The 16,340-nt window shown below is 33.8% G+C and overlaps 1 long non-coding RNA gene across 1 annotated transcript in view; it reads right to left on the bottom strand.

Moving 5' to 3' along the window:
* The window catches only part of LOC141502143 (uncharacterized), an 84,351-nt gene extending 68,120 nt beyond the window's left edge, over positions 1 to 16,231 (bottom strand). Inside the window, exons 1-2 of the long non-coding RNA XR_012472425.1 lie at positions 16,036 to 16,231; positions 2,780 to 2,965 (exon numbers count right to left, since the gene is read on the bottom strand). This is a non-coding gene — a long non-coding RNA (uncharacterized LOC141502143). The remainder of the gene's footprint in view (positions 1 to 2,779; positions 2,966 to 16,035) is intronic.
* Positions 16,232 to 16,340: the final 109 nt, after the last annotated feature.

Genomic DNA, 16,340 nt, shown 5'->3' with positions numbered 1-16,340 from the left:
GAGAAATCATATCCTTAAGGAAGGAAAATAAAGTATAAGAGATAGCAAGATTACATAATAAGATATCATTTTTTTCTAAATTAAAGGTAATAGTCTTTGGTCTTTGTTCAAACTCCACAATTCTTTCTCTGGATACGGATGGTATTCTCTATCACAAACAGCCCCAAATTGTCCCTGATTGTTGCACTGATGGAATGAGCAAGTCCATCAAGGTTGATAATCATCCCCATGTTGCTGTTAGGGTATACAGTGTTTTTCTGGTTCTGCTCATCTTGCTCAGCATCAGTTCATGCAAATCTCTCCAGGCTTTCCTGAATTCCCATCCCTCCTGGTTTCTAATAGAACAATAGATTACACTAAATTCTTAAGGATCCAAAGAAAGAGAAAGAGAATGGGGAGGGGAGAAGGGAGAGAAAGGAGACCTGGGGTGGGAAAGGGAAGACTGGGAGAAGGAAGGAAGAAGGAGAAAGAGGGAGGCAGGGAGAAAGATGGATGGAAGGTGGGTGAGGAAAGAGAGAGAAACAGAGAAAGGGAGGTAAAAAAGGAAGAAAGAGAGACAAGGGAGAGAGAAAATAGAGGGGTGAGAGAGAGGAAAGAGCAGGAGAGTGGGAGAAAGAAGGGAGGAAAAGGAGTCGGGGAGAAAAGAAGTGAGAGAGGGAGAAAGATGTTGGTGGGAGGGAAAGAGACAGAGACAAGGAGACTAAGAGACAGAAAGACTGAGACACAAAAACAAAGAGATACAAAGACAGAGAGTGACAGACACAGAAACAGACACAGAGAGACAAAGTCAGAAAAACAGAAAGAGTGAGAGAAAAATATAAAAAATAGATCAAGACAGAGACTTGGGGGACACTAATAGTTGATATGACCCAGATTGTTGGAGATCAGGAATTCTTAACCTTTCTCTGTGTCACAGACCCCTTGGCAATCTGGTGTAGCCCATGGATCCATTCTCAGAAAAATGTTTTTAAATGCATAAAATAGAATACATATGATTAAAAAGGAAACGGTATTATATTGAAATAGTAGTTAAACTATATATACTCTTTTTAAGTTCATAAAGGACAGGTTAAGAACCCCTGAACTAAATTATCTCTAAGATAACTTACAACTTTAAATTCTATGACTTATTTGCATTTGACTCATCATCCAAAGGTACCCCCAAAAGGGAGAAATAAAATAATGATGTGTTTGATTTATCAAATATCATTGCAATTGTTTGCTAAATGGAGGCAGAGTGGCATATTTACATATATATATAATTTATATATATAGTATATTGAGTATTCTATTATTATATTTAGATGTTTGAGTGATTTCTGCTTAGGGTAGACAAACATACATTTAAGGAAGAGTAAGGTCGATGAGTTTCAGCAAGTAGGAAATCATTCAGAAAGAGATTAATTGCTCATTTGTCATAGTCTCCTGATCACAATAAATGGAGCTGTTTATAGGTATCAGCTTTTGTTATTTTAGGACAAGGCCCCATATTAAATTTTCTTGTGAGCAAATCAGAATTCTTTGTTGGCTAAGCTTCCTGAAAAGTTCACATCTTTTTTTATTTGCTCACAGTCCTAACAACTCCCTATAGATATCTCCCAGCTTCTGCAAAATGTTATTCTTGAAAGTAGATTGTAGAATATAGAAGAATCCAAAAAAATAGTACATGTCCAAACTTGACATTAATTACTTAGAAAATAGAATTGAGAAGGAGAAATCTCTGAAATGTAAATATATGTGGAATAGTACACTAATTAATAATTATGGTCATTGTTTAAGATTGCTTTTCAAACACTATATTAATAACATGAGAAAGGTCGAAGATTCTCTATGTGGAAGGGAGATATATGACTCAGTTTTACAGTACACCAAATGACAAAGAAGTGTTGGGGAGAGTAAGAGAGTAAGAGAGGCAGATGAAAGTAATGTCAAGTAATTAATAGGTCTAACTAGAATCAAGTCCTTCTGACAACATTTGATTAGAGACTAGGGGAAAGCACGTTGGACCTAGAAAGGTGATATTTCTTGCTTTATTTAATGCATGCCATATTACCTGAGTCAACATCAAATTGAGTGATAACACTTATTAAAAGGTATGTTATCTGGGGCATAGTCTTAACTGTAAAATGTCTCCTTTTCTTTTCCTGTTGATGGTGTCAATTACTAACTGCTGAGCTAACTCATTTGCTTTCCTTTTTGCTTTTTGTTTTTTTCTCACATGTATGCTAGCCTTTTTCCTTTAATTATCTGTAGGTTATTTTTTTTTGGCAAGGCTGAATATTTCCATTATGATACATTTACCTTCCAAACAGTCCCTAACAGTCCCTATTTCCTTCTTATCTTTTGCTAGTTTACTGAAATTTCCCGTGTTGGACATTCTTTTCCTTTTTTTCACCCTATACATAGACATTCTCACTCTAGTCAGTCATTCTCTCTCTCTCTCTCTCTCTCTCTCTCTCTCTCTCTCTCTCTCTCTCTCTCTCTCTCTCTCTCTCTCTCTGTCTCTCTGTCTCTCTCTGCCTCTCTGACTCTCTGCCTCTCTGCCTCTCACTTTCTTTCCCTTCCTCCCTCCCTCCCTCCTTCTCTTCCCCCTCCCTCCCTTTAAATAACAAACTACTTCCTCTTTCATTTCCTCTCCCAGAAGATGTTTTTGGATCTATTCCTGAAAATTTCTGGCATGAAACTATACCCATTCCAGCTTTGTGTTTCTTTTGGGCAGATTTCCAGATGTGTTTCATCAGCCTGGGCCCCTTGGCCTTCAATCCAAGGGTAGACTTACCTTTGTAAATCATGTTCATTGCTCACCCAAGCAGTCCTGGCAGCTAGGTAGAAGAGCATCAGGTCTTGGTGCTGGTTGTTTCCTCTGGTGATTGATCTGCAGCTCATGTTTTCCAATCAGTTTCAAGAACTCACTAGTGGTATCTTATGAAACTCTGGAATTTCTTTTATGTTACAAGTGAATAGGCTATTAAATGAAGCAAGGAGGTGCTGAGTCAGTAATATTTACCTAAGTCATGTCTTTCAATTTATGGAATGATAAAATTACTTTTGGTATTATAAAATTACTTTTGGTTCTTTATAGGTTGCCTGGCAATACCTTTTGCAGGGTCCATCCAAGCAGCAAGGAAAACTTATAAAAGAGTCTTTCATAGAATATAGAACTCAATTTTCACTATGAAACAGTGGAATATTTTTGCAGAAAATATATGTATCTGTCTCTTTAAATAGCTAAGGAATTGGAGGAGCCATATTCCTTTCAATGGTGACGTAAAAATGTGATAGAAAACTTACAACTGACCATTTTATAATGCTTTTTGGAAATGAAAATTTTAATGTTCCATTTATTTTTATATTAGATAATAGACTACTAGATCTAGAAAGGACCTTAGTTATCATCCTACCCCTTAATTTGATAGATATGAAAAGTCACATACAGTAAGTTTAAGTGACTTGACCAAAGTCACCCAGACAGGTAATGTCAGTCACATTTCCTGGACTAAGTCTCTTTTGCCCACCCTTTTCTGTCTTTGTTCTTTACTATTAATATTTATTTTATTTTTTGCTCAATGTGTATAATAGATATTTATATAGAGGTAGTATTGGGTAGAGGATATAGTCACCTGAGGAGTTAAAAAGTCCTAGAGTCTAGTTTTGCCTGTCATATATACCATTACCTTGTGCAAGTAGCACCTTCTCAATGACCCAAGGTAACTCCCTAAGATGGTAAATTTCTGAGCAGGTGCCAAATTGCATTGACAGACAGAATTTCCTTATTGGGAGTTCTTTTATGCCAATGTAATAACAGATCAAGTACAAAGGGGAGCAAATAGCTTCTGAAGGAAATCTAATAAGTGGCTTTATGGTCTAAGCATTTGGCAATGCACCACTGTTACCAATAAATATTTAGTAATTAAATGCAAAATAGTAATGTAAATAAGGAAAATATTCTGCTTCACACATTCCACCATAAATATCTTCGATAATGATAAGTGAAATTATATTAACAAATTATGTAACATTTGCCAAAGTAGTCACGGATAGAACTGGAAGAAATCTTAGAAATCTTTCAGTCTACCCCTTTCATTTTGTAACAAGGGAAACTAAGGTCCAGGGAGGGGAGGAAATTTGCCCAAGGTCAAACAACAATTAAAGCCAAAATTTAAAACAAATCCTCAAACTTTACAATATAGGTTCTTTCAACTGTACCATACTGAATAAATATAGCACATTCAAGCTGAATTAAAAATCTGGTCTGAATAGGATAGGAAAGTTATTAAATTAAATAATTTAAATTTTTTTAAAAAGTTAAAAATTAAATTTTTTGAGTTCAAGAAATGAACGATTTCAAATTCTTATCTAGGAGAAGGGGATGGAAGTTGGAATAGTTTCTGTTCATTTTCTGAAAAGAACTCAGGGAGAAGGAAGTTGTAAATTAAGCTATAAAACAATTTGATTTTTTTAAAGACTTGTTTCCTTGAACAGGCCCAACTTATCAACTTTTTTCCAAATTATTTTATATATTATTATTAAGAAAACTAAAAATAAATGTCATATTGTAAACTAAATATACAGAGGGTCAAGAGGATTTACTATAGAACTAGCTCTCCTAGTCTGAGTGGTTTAGTCAAAATAACTGACCCACTTCCAAAAAAAACAATGATTCAAGTAAGAGAAATTCAAAAAATTAAAGTAATTAAAGACAATTCAATATAAATTTAAATTAAAAGAATTTAATTTTTGCTGACTGCCATTACTGGAATTTTCTCCCTGCTCACTTCCATCTTCAGGTTTCCCTGGTTTTTTGGTTTTTTGGTTTGCTTGTTTGTTTTAATTCTTTGCTAAAACCCACCTTTTACAAGAAACATTTCTCAAAAATGTATACATTGAGTTTCTCTGATAAAGACTTCATTTCTCAGAATTGAACCAAATTTACAGAATTAAGTGAAGGTATGTGAACAGGTGGTTTTCAGAAGAAGAAATCAGAGTTATCAATAGTCACACCAAAAATGCACCACATCACTACTAATTAGAGAGATGCAAATTAGAACAACTCTGATACCATCTCACATCTATTAGATTGGTTATATGATAGAAAAGGAAAATTACAAATGCTTAAGGGGATGTGAAAAATGTGACACTACTATATTGTTTGTGGAATTGGGAACTAGTCCAATCATTTTTGAGAACAATTTGTAATTATACCCAAAGGGCTAAAATTATGCTGACCCTTTGACCCAGCAATACCCTACTAGGTCTATATCCCAAAGAGTTCAAAGAAAAGGGTTATGGATCTATGTGTATAAAAATGTTTAAAGAAATTCTTTTTATGGTGGCAAAGAATTGAAAACCAGGGGGATATCTATCAAGTGGAGAATGAAGAAACAAGTTATGGTACATGATTGTGATGTAATACTATTGTGCTACAAGAAATAGCAGAGGAGAGATGTCAGAAAAATCCTGGGGAAACTTTTAGGAGCTGATGCAAAGTGAAGTGAGTAGAACCAGGTGAACACTGTAAACAGTAATTGTAATATTATAAAGATGACCAATTATGAAAGACTTAGTTACTCTAATCAAGACAATGACCCAAAAAGAATTTCATAGAACCCATATTAAAAAATTCTGTACAACTCGAGAGAGGGAGAGAGCTGATGAATTCTGATTACAGATTGAAATATATTTTAGGTTTTTTATTGTTTTATTTTGTTTGTGTCTTTGCATCATAGCTTATATGGAAATGTGTTTTGCAGGACCTCACACATAATCAAAATCAATTTTTTTACCTTCTTAAGGGGGAAGGGAGAGAGAATTTACAACTCAATTAAAAAAAGATTGGTTAAAAATTTCCATGTAACTGGGAAATAGTTGACAAAATAAATAAAAATCATATGAAAAAAAGAAAAATAGTCAGGGCAGCTAGAGGGTGCAGTGAATAGAGCACCTGCCCTGGAGTCAGGAGTACCTGAGTTCAAATCCTGCCTCAGACACTTAGTAAATACTTAGCTGTGTGGACTTGTGCAAGTCACCTAAACCCATTGCCTTGTGAAAACCTAAAAAAAAGGGGAAAAAAAGACTTTCCCAATTCTCCTTCATTATCCACAATTTATCTTGTATGTTTTTGTATATAGTTTTTGCATGTAATTTTTTTCTCTCATTAAACTATGAGCTCCTTGAGAGAAAGTACTGGCTTTTGCATTTCTTTGCATTTTCAGAGCTTATCACAGTTTTGGCAAATGGGCATTTTTATGGATTGTTAGGTGGTACAGTGAATAGAGCACTAGTTCTAGAATAAGAAAGATCTGAATTTAAAACTGACCTCAGATTCTTACTAGTTGGGTGACCTTGGGAAAATAAATTAACTTATATTTATCTCAGTTTCCTCATATATAAAATGGGCATCATAACACCTACCTCCTAGAGTTGTTGTAAGAATCAAATGAGATAATTTTAATGTGTGTGTGTCTCATAGTAAGCATTATATAGATGTTAAGTAATAGTAGTAATACTAGTAGTAGTAGTGGACTAATGGTAGGACTAGTAGTAGTGGTGGTGATGGCATTAGTAGAAAGAGGAGTAATAATAATAGTAGTAGGACTAGTAGTAGTAAGTGTTTATTGACTGAATGACAAAGTTTTATGAAAGAAAGCATAGATTGTATTACAAGATCAATCATAATTTTCTAGTAATTTTTGTCATTAATAATACCAAAAGAGCATCATAAAATGCTCCCCCCAAAAGAATACATATACTGCTACCATAAATGGTCTTTTACACCATTTCGTTTAGTTTTATCAACCTGTTTTCTAACCTTCAGGATTTGATGTTCTAGGAAAATCAGCAATATTCATCACTAGTCCCATAATCATTCCCTTTCCCTTCTCAAAAATAGAATTCTTTCTACATGGCATTTTCAGGTTAAGTCTAAAATGATCTGGACACTTGCTTTAATAACCATTTCTTTTAGTGATGGTCAAGAAGTCAAAACACTTAAGAAAGGAGATGTGTCCAGAGAACAATTTTGGTTTTACTTTTTGCTGTTGTTTTTGGGAGGGTGGTGGTAGTTTTTTTGATTGTTTGCTTTATTATGTTTTTTACTTCAGTTGTGAAGAAGAATTAGATAAGCTCACCATTAGATTTCACAAAGATTCTCTTTGTCCATGTAAATGAATATCAAAAAATACTCTAGTGTTGTTATTTTGATTCTGTGATTTCTCTAAAGAAATAAACTAGACACAAAGTTGCAAAATTGTGCATCACAGTGCCCTATGTTTTAAAATTTTAACTGAATAACAGTGCTATTAAGTATTTCTTTTGGTCAAGGGGGACCAAGAAAAAATTTCTGAGGCACTGAGGGTTCTGTGAACCAAGAATGCTTTGGAACCTCTGAAATAGACTGAGATTGTCTAATTTTTCTTTGCTACTTATCCTAGAGAAGTCTTCCAGTCTTCCTATTGTTTCCTTGAAATACTCTACATGTTTCTCTAGGATTTCTTTCTAATCTTCCTAAACTACCTTGTTTCCTATAAATAGAAATGCTTTGGAATATTTATTTTATACTAGGCACTAGAAAACAAAACTTAATATAAGCCTTCAATATACTCTGAGACAAATGCTGAAATGGAATCTCCTTGTTTTCCAAGATAATCAGGATGTAAAAAAATAATAATTTTCCCCCCATTAAGAGCCTTTAGAGTCATGAGGTTTAAGGTCTCCTTAAACCATCTTCTATCCTTTATTTCCTCAAGTAAAGGGTTTTTTTTAAATATAAGGGAATATCTTTATGTTCTTCCTAACTGGTTCCAACTGCCTCCTTTTGGATGAGTATGTTGGTGCTTCAATCAGCAGTTCAGTTCTCTAACCCTATCAATCAACACATTCAAAACTAGGATGCAAAAAGTATTACAGGGGGGCGGCTAGGTGGCAAAGTGGATAGAGCACCATCCCTGGAGTCAGGAGTACCTGACTTCAAATCCAACCTCAGACACCTAATAATTACCTAGCTGTGTGGCCTTGGGCAAGCCACTTAACCCCATTTGCCTTACAAAAACCTTAAAAAAAAAAAAAGAAAACTCTCAGGTTCCACAGGTTCCCTGAGGATCTGTAAACTCCTTTTAGGTTATATCCATGATTGACAACTCAAAGACCTAAAGATTGGGACTACACTGAGCAGAACTTTGGTATTTAAAGGGGGACAATAAAATTGGCAATTATCCATATAGGGGTTGTTAAGGATTACAGATTAATGACTTAAATATTAGAAAGATTTTTGATGTTCCTTGATTTAGAGGTTCTACATAAATACAGAAGTATACTTTCTACCCAAAGAGTTCAAAACTCCATATTTGTTTTGTATTATGAGTAAGAAACTAAGCAGAAATAAAAGGAAATGGAAAACATTTTATCATCTGTCAAATTTAGTAATTGCTTTCCTTCATACAAAGAATTGCTCATCAGAAAATATTACCCCTAGATGTATATCTCATACCATATAGAAAATAAGGTTAAAACAGATACAGGAATTAAACATAAAGGGCAATACCAAAGACCAAGAAAGAGATCATGAAATACTCTATCTGTTGGATCTATGGAAAGAGAACTTTATGACCAAACAAGAAACAGAGTATGTTATAAATTGTAAAATGGATGATTTTGACTACATTAAATTAAAAAGGGTTTGCACTAATAAAATCAATGCAACCAAGACTAGAAGGAAAACAAGAAGACTAGAAGGAAAACAAGAAGAAATTTTCACACTAGTAGTTCTGATAAAAGTCTCATTTCTAAAATATATAGAGAATTGAATCAAATTTATAGTTAGAAGTCATTCCCAATTGATAAAGTATATGAACAGGCAATTTTCAAAAGAAGAAATTAAAGCTATGTATAGTCACATGAAAAAATGCTCCAAATCATTATTGATTAGAGAAATGCAAATTAACACACACACACACACACACACACACACACACACACACACATATACATACACAAAGACACACCCTACCTATCAGATTGACTAAAATGACAAAAAGGGGGAAATGATTAATATTGGAGAGCCTTTGGGAAGACTGAAACATTAGTGATAGAGTTTTGAACTAATTCAGCCATTCTAAAGAACAATTTGGAATATGCCCAAAGAGCAATAAAACTGATCATACTCCTTGACCCAGAAATATCAGTACTAGATCTATATTGAAAAGAAATTCTTTAAAAATTGGGGAAAGTCCTACATGATCGAATTTTAGAGAAGCATGGAAAGAATTACATGAACTGATGCTAGCTGAAGGAAGCAGAACCAAGGTAACTTTGTACACATTAACAACAACATTGTGAGTTCAGCTATGATGGATGCAGTTTCACTCAGCAGTTCAGCGATCAAGGACAATTCTGGGAGACCTATTATGGACAATATCAGCCACACCCAGAAGGAAAAAAAGCAAGCACAGAATCTGAATGAATACTATTTTCACTTTTTTCAAACCTCTTTTATGTTTTTCCTTCCATCCATAGTTTTCTTTCTTTTACCTTAGTCCTAATTTTTCATACACAAAATGCCTAATATGTAAATACATTAAGCAGAAAAATAGATGTACAACTTTTACCAAACTTTTAGCTGCTGAGGAGGTTAGGAAGGGAGGGTGATAGAAAAATATGTAACTTATAAATATGCAAGTGGATAAATGTTGAAAAACTTCCATAATGTAATTGGAAAAATAAAGGAAATATGAAAAAAAAAAAAAGAAAACACTGCCTAGTGTCTGCCTGCATGAAGTGAGGGAGAAACAAACTCTTCAGAAACCTAGAGGTATTTAGACCGCCATTCCTCCAATTTCAAATCAAATGACCAAATGTGGTATTTGAAAACATATTGTAGATGCTTAATTAATGCTGATTTCCTTCCTTTCCCCAACTTCACTTGTCTTTCTTCCTTTCTTCTATATGGGCTGGACACTCATATCTCTAACATATTACTTGCCAAACAGTCTCACTCTAAGGCTTTTGCACTAAGATGTTTTGAAAGTCTTATCACCATTATTTTCTCTGTGAGTTTCTGAAACTTTGTCTTTAGGAATCTTTGCAATAGAAGATATAACTTATATTAAACATTTTGGTGAAATATTTTGGTAAAAATCTTCATATAGACGTTTGAAATTATATCAGAGAATCCCCAAGACAATAAAGTGATGCTCCAGAGAACACATCTGTTTTCCTCTATGTTAATGTAAGTGTCTGATTGTTTCAGACATTATTACCCCATGTCCCACAAGACATATTCCCATGCAAAACATGACAGGGAGAATGAGTAGTAATGGTTGTAGTGAAATATCTGGGTTTTTTAAAATTCTCACATGACCATAGTTCCCCTTCTGGGATGACATATACTGACGATACTAAAAGTGAACATCAACTACCAAACCAGGGCTGAACAACAGAAATGGAAGTACATAAGCTGCAATTCCAGAGAGAACATATTAATGAACCTCCCTCCCTTGTTAGTTAGGAGAATTCCCTGCCACCTTCTATATATCTCACTTTTTCCCTTCTCTAAGGGGAAAAACAAGCCAATTTCACTATAAGCCATAATGTTGACAGCTGGAAGGAAGGATAACACAGGAAGAAAGTCAACCAACTTCCTGCCCTGATAGTCTGAACTCTTTTTTTCCATATCCTTTGACTTCCAGGAAGGGGAGAGTTGAGGATTGAAATTAAATAAAGGAAATATCTTCATTTTTATTAAGAAATTAAATTTCCCCATTAATTTGGCTTATTTGTGGGTTGTTTTATTTCTACATAAATACTTTGGATTTAGTAAAGAATTTCAGGGGAATGCATGATTGATTTTTTGGAGAATAAAAGTAAAATCAACCAATGATTTATAGTTACACAAACTTTTGAGGAACCCTCTCCTACAAATGCCCTTGGAATTGTGCCATGAGTTCACAGCTGCACTGAGTTTGCCAAGAGGTTCTAGCAGACAATTATCCTGTGATTCCTCCTAAAACCAAAGACTCAAGAAGCTTCTTTAGAGATTTCTGTAGTTGAAGTGAGAAGAGAATTTGTGACTTTTTTTTGTTTTGGTGAAGAATATATTGGATATGTATATGTATATATTGAGACCAAAAAAAGAAAGGGAGAGGCAGGGGGCATATATATCACAAGTCTAGGAATGAGGGAGGAGAACAAAATATGTGGATTCTGGTAAAAATCATTTTTTTCTTACACCAGTAACAGAAACAAGCATATAATTGGGTACCATCTAGTTGAATCATGACAAATCCAAATGTACTAATGGATTTAGAGTGATGGAAGAAGAATAAAAAAATTCAAATATGTTCCTTTTGATAATTAGTATGACCTTGGCACAAAGGAGAAGGAAGAGGAGGACCAGGAGGATGAGAACAACATCAAGAAGGACAAGAAGAATAAAAAAAACTTGCATCTCCTTCACATGATCTGTATAGTCCTTATGCCTAGCAATGGAGAGGGAGAGGAGGAAGACATTTAAATGATTGAATGGGATATAAGGGATATTATTAGTATAGTGACAGTTTTTCAGTTTTTAATTTACAAATGTAGCAAACCTCCTAGAGGGGTACAAACAAGGTAATAAGTATCCTCTTGGCAAACTGTGAAAAAACAACATTTTGGAATGGTGAGTCCATGGTGAGTGACAGATACTGATGTTTAAAGAATTAAAGAATCTCAATATGGGAAGGAACTTTAAAGGTGATTTAATCATTTCTTATACACACACATATACACATATATGTACATACACACACATAAACACACATACTCCCATCATCTTCATAATAGACTAATGGGATTTTTATCTTATTTTAAAGGGTTATTCATGATCATTACTATTATTTGAAGTTCTGATGATATTTTTTGTTCATTTTTTTTTTGCAAGGCAATGGAGTTAAGTGACTTGCCCAAGGTCACAAGCTAAGCAAGTATTAAGTGTCTGAAGTCGAATTTGAACTCAGATCCTCCTGACTCTAGGACTGGTGCTCTATCCAATGGACTACCTAGCTGCCCCTTGTCCTTCATTTTTGAGGAAGAATATGACATCAGGGAGGTGAAATCATGACAAGCACATGAATTGGATTTGAGTGAGGAGGTGCTATGCTAAGTCACCAGCCTCACTTTCTTCTTCAGGAAGAAGTCCAATGGCCAAGATATCAATCAGGACAAGTGGAGATGGCCCTGAAGGTGAGGCAGTCAGAACTGAGTTACTTGTCCAAGATCACACAGCTAGTAAGTGTCAAGTGTCTGAGGCTGGATTCGAACTCCTGCTGTCAGGAGACTCCAAGATTTGTGCTCTATCCAATGTCCTTCCCATCCTCTAAAGTTCAAGACAAATACTTCTCCATAAAGAGTTCCCTGATTGCCCTCAGTTAATAATGATCTTCCCCCAATTTCACATAGTTTTTTGTTTATATCTCTTGTGTTAAATATCATATATGTAACTTACTTAATTGTACATAAGAGTGTTCTGTATATTATCATGTCATTTTACTTACATGTAGACTGTATTTATTCAAAATTACTTTGCATGCAATTTCATCTTCTTATTATACTGTTATAGAAATGTTTATTTTATTCCATAAACTAAAAATAGAATAAATAATTATGAAAAAATTATTTTGCATTAACTAAGAAACATTAACTGGGCTGTATTTTCCATACATGATCTAAATAATCTAAGCAATATAGTCTGTATACTGTAGGTGCTTAATAAATGTTTAGTTTTTGATCAAATGAATGAATGAATGTTTTCTTTCAAGTCTACAATTCTGGTTCCTTTACTTAGATGAAGGGTAGTAATTGGTTCAGGTTTCTTAGCTCAAGCAATTAGGCTTACCCTAACTTATTAGGAAAAACAAAAAAAATGCAGTTCATATTCATCATAAATTTTCTATCAAAATAATTTCTTTATTAAACTTATAAAATGGTATATGATATAATGGATACCATAAAGGACCAAATTTAGAGTCAGGAATATCTGGTTTCAGTTCCTACCTTGACATATACTAGATAGATAACTAGACAAGTTATTTAAGTTTTCAGTACTTCAAAGCAACTCATAATTATCCATGTGAATTAACTTCCATATTAGGATGTCCCTACATTGATGCAATCAAATATTTGAATACCCCCCTCAAAAAAGATAAATAACTTAAATATTAACTGGAAGCTAATTGCTAAGAACTTAATAACAAACTTAAGCTACTAAACAATTTAGAGAAATTATAAAAGGAAAAAATACCTAACTATAGACTGGTACCTTTGATAATCTTCAATTGTTATCAATCATTTCTCTATTTATCATTAGTATTTCTTTATTCTGTTCAAGAAAAACCCTTGACCTCTCATATACATTGTTTTAAGAATAGGAATATTGTCCACAGTTTCACAGCATTCCTCAACTTCTTATTACCCATTCATGTCCATAATGTAGTCTTTTATAGGTACCTTTCATAGTAAGGCATTCACTACTTTCCAAAGTACCTTATAGGAACCTTATAGGTGCCTTTCATAGGTAAGGCATTCAATACTTTCCAAAGTAGCCCCAATTAGCTCTCACAGAATTTTTTTATACTTTCCCTCTATGTCTCTACACAGAGAGAACCCTCATCATTTCTTCCATAAGATTAAACTACTAAGAACATTCTATTACCTGCCCAAATCTAGCTGGGTCTTCTCTCTCCAATATACAGCACCAGTTGGCAAAAGACTGTATAAAGCACTGTAATGGTAGCTTTTCCAGTCAAAAAAAAATTTCCTGACAGCATTTTCTAATCATTTTGTCTAAGTCCTTTAAAGTTCACAACTTTCATAAAAGTAATCCTGCATTATTAATTAAGCTACCTTAACTAAACTATCACATCCTAACAATTTACCAGCCTTTTTTTAAGGGTTTTTGCAAGGCAAATGCGGTTAAGTGGCTTGCCCAAGGCCACACAGCCAGGTAATTATTATGTGTCTAAGGCCTGATTTGAGCTCAGGTACTTCTGACTCCAGGGCCGGTGCTCTATCCACTGTGCTACCTAGCCGCCCCTACCAGCCTTTTAAAGAAGCTTTTTGCCTCTTTTTTGCTCTAAACATTTATTACACATGTAAAAAATAAAATTAATGTTCAAACAGTAATGTAATCTTTCAAAGATTACTTCCATTGATAATTCATTCTATCCAATCAAACCCCAGGTTGATTCTGTTTACATGTGTCTTATCTCCAACCCTTTGTCTCTACTGATACAGAGACCAACCTTAGTTAAAATCTTCATCATCTGTAGCCTGGAGTAAAATAGTACTTTTTTTATCTACCTGCCTCAAGTGTCACATATCTCCAACTTAGCCTCCACACAACTGCCAAAGTGATATTGCTAAAGCACAGGTCTCACCATGCCCTTCCCCTTCTTCAGTTAATCCAGGATCTCCCTATTTCCTAGGATCAAGTTCAAACTACTCTGGGAAAGCATTGCATAACTTGGCTCCAAACTAACTTCCTAGATTATTTTATATATTACTCTCCACACATTCTACTAATCAAATTGATTCTATTGTTCTTCAAAGATGGCATTACATCTTCAAATTCTAATTGTGAAATGCACCTTTCCTCTAATTCTTAGAATCCCCAGTTTCCTTGAAAACTCATCTCATTCATCATCTCCTATATGAGGCCTTTTTGATTCTACCCTGTTTAAACTACTGTGTTATTTAATCTATACACATGAAAAATATATATGTGAAATATAATATAATATGATATTATGTAATATGATATGATAAAATATAACATGATGTAACATAAAAATGACAACTTTATAAACATAACAATTATGATATGTATTATATGATATACATGTGTGATATGGTATAGTATAGTATGGCATGGAATGGTATGGTATGGTAAAATATGGTATAACATGATATATAATTAATATAACATAAAATAACAAATATAATTAATATTAATATAAATATAATATCTTCCCTGGTAAAATGTAAGCTCTTTGAGATTAGGGATAATTTACTTTATCTTTGAATATTTCTCTAGCACCAGCATAATGTCTAGCACATTTATTAATTGAGTCTAGGACTTGGAAATTCACTGACTTTCATTTTCTCCTCAAAAGCAAAAAAGTACATCACTTGAACTTCCTTTATAAAACAATTGCACTTTATAAATTACAGCTAATGGACGAGAAGGCACAAGATGGGATTAGGTGAGATGGTCCCAAACTTTCTGTTTAGGCATCTAAACTTCATATGATATTATAAAAATACAACATGATATAACATAAAAACAATATGACAACTTTATAAACAATATAGCAATTATGATCTGATGTGTTATATCATATACATGTGTGATATGGTATAGTATGGTATAGAATGGTATAGTTTACTATGGTATAAAATATGATATGATTTGATATATAATTAATATAACATAAAATAACATATATAATTAATATAATATTAATATAAATATAATATCTTCCCTGGTAAAAATCTAAGCTCTTTGAGATTAGGGACAATTTACACTAATTACAGTTCCTAATTGGCTCTTGCTTCTCAACAACACAAAATTAGCCACAAAGTATTATTTTACCACTAAAAATCTCACATTTCCATATTTATTGGAGGATTCTCATGTTTCTTATTTTAGACACTCCATTTCTTCCTTTGGACATTTCACTTGTTCTCTTTTCATTCCTGAGATTCTCTCTCCCTTCTCATCTCCTTTTAGCTTCTGGGGGTTTTTCTTCATGTCTCAACAGAAGTCTCACCTTCTGCAAGAATCATTTTCTGATCCCACCTAATGTTAATTTCCCTCTGTTGATTTTTTCCGATTTATCATCTGCATATCTTGTTGGTATATAGTTGGTTTTATGTTATCTCCCTAGACTGTAAACTCCTTGAAGGTAGATTGTTTCTTGTCTTATTCTAAACAGGCCCTATTTCATCCCCTAAATTGAAAATAGTTTCTCAGCAGTTTTGGTAAACTAATATATGTCCATTTACCTGTGATGGTTAGTCTGGGTCAACAGTGAATTGGGCTAGTCCATGTTGTAAGGATATATTTGGACAGATGTTATTTGTCATAACTCCACTCATGTGCCCAAGTGATACTGTGATTAGCATCTTAGGACAAAGCAAGAGAAGAGTCATACTTGAATAACTCACTCTTCTATCTCCAAGACAGTTATTGGACTCCATCAACAACATATTGATTATTTACAATGTAGAATGCTCTTCTGTGGGTTCAGAATGAAAGTCATCTTCTCTGGTCGCACTAAACATGAAACAGAGTGAGAGGATAACAGTTT

The sequence above is a fragment of the Macrotis lagotis genome, chromosome X (assembly GCF_037893015.1).
Source record: "Macrotis lagotis isolate mMagLag1 chromosome X, bilby.v1.9.chrom.fasta, whole genome shotgun sequence".
NCBI classification, from domain to species: domain Eukaryota; kingdom Metazoa; phylum Chordata; class Mammalia; order Peramelemorphia; family Peramelidae; genus Macrotis; species Macrotis lagotis.
This window is presented reverse-complemented; position numbering and strand designations above follow the sequence as displayed.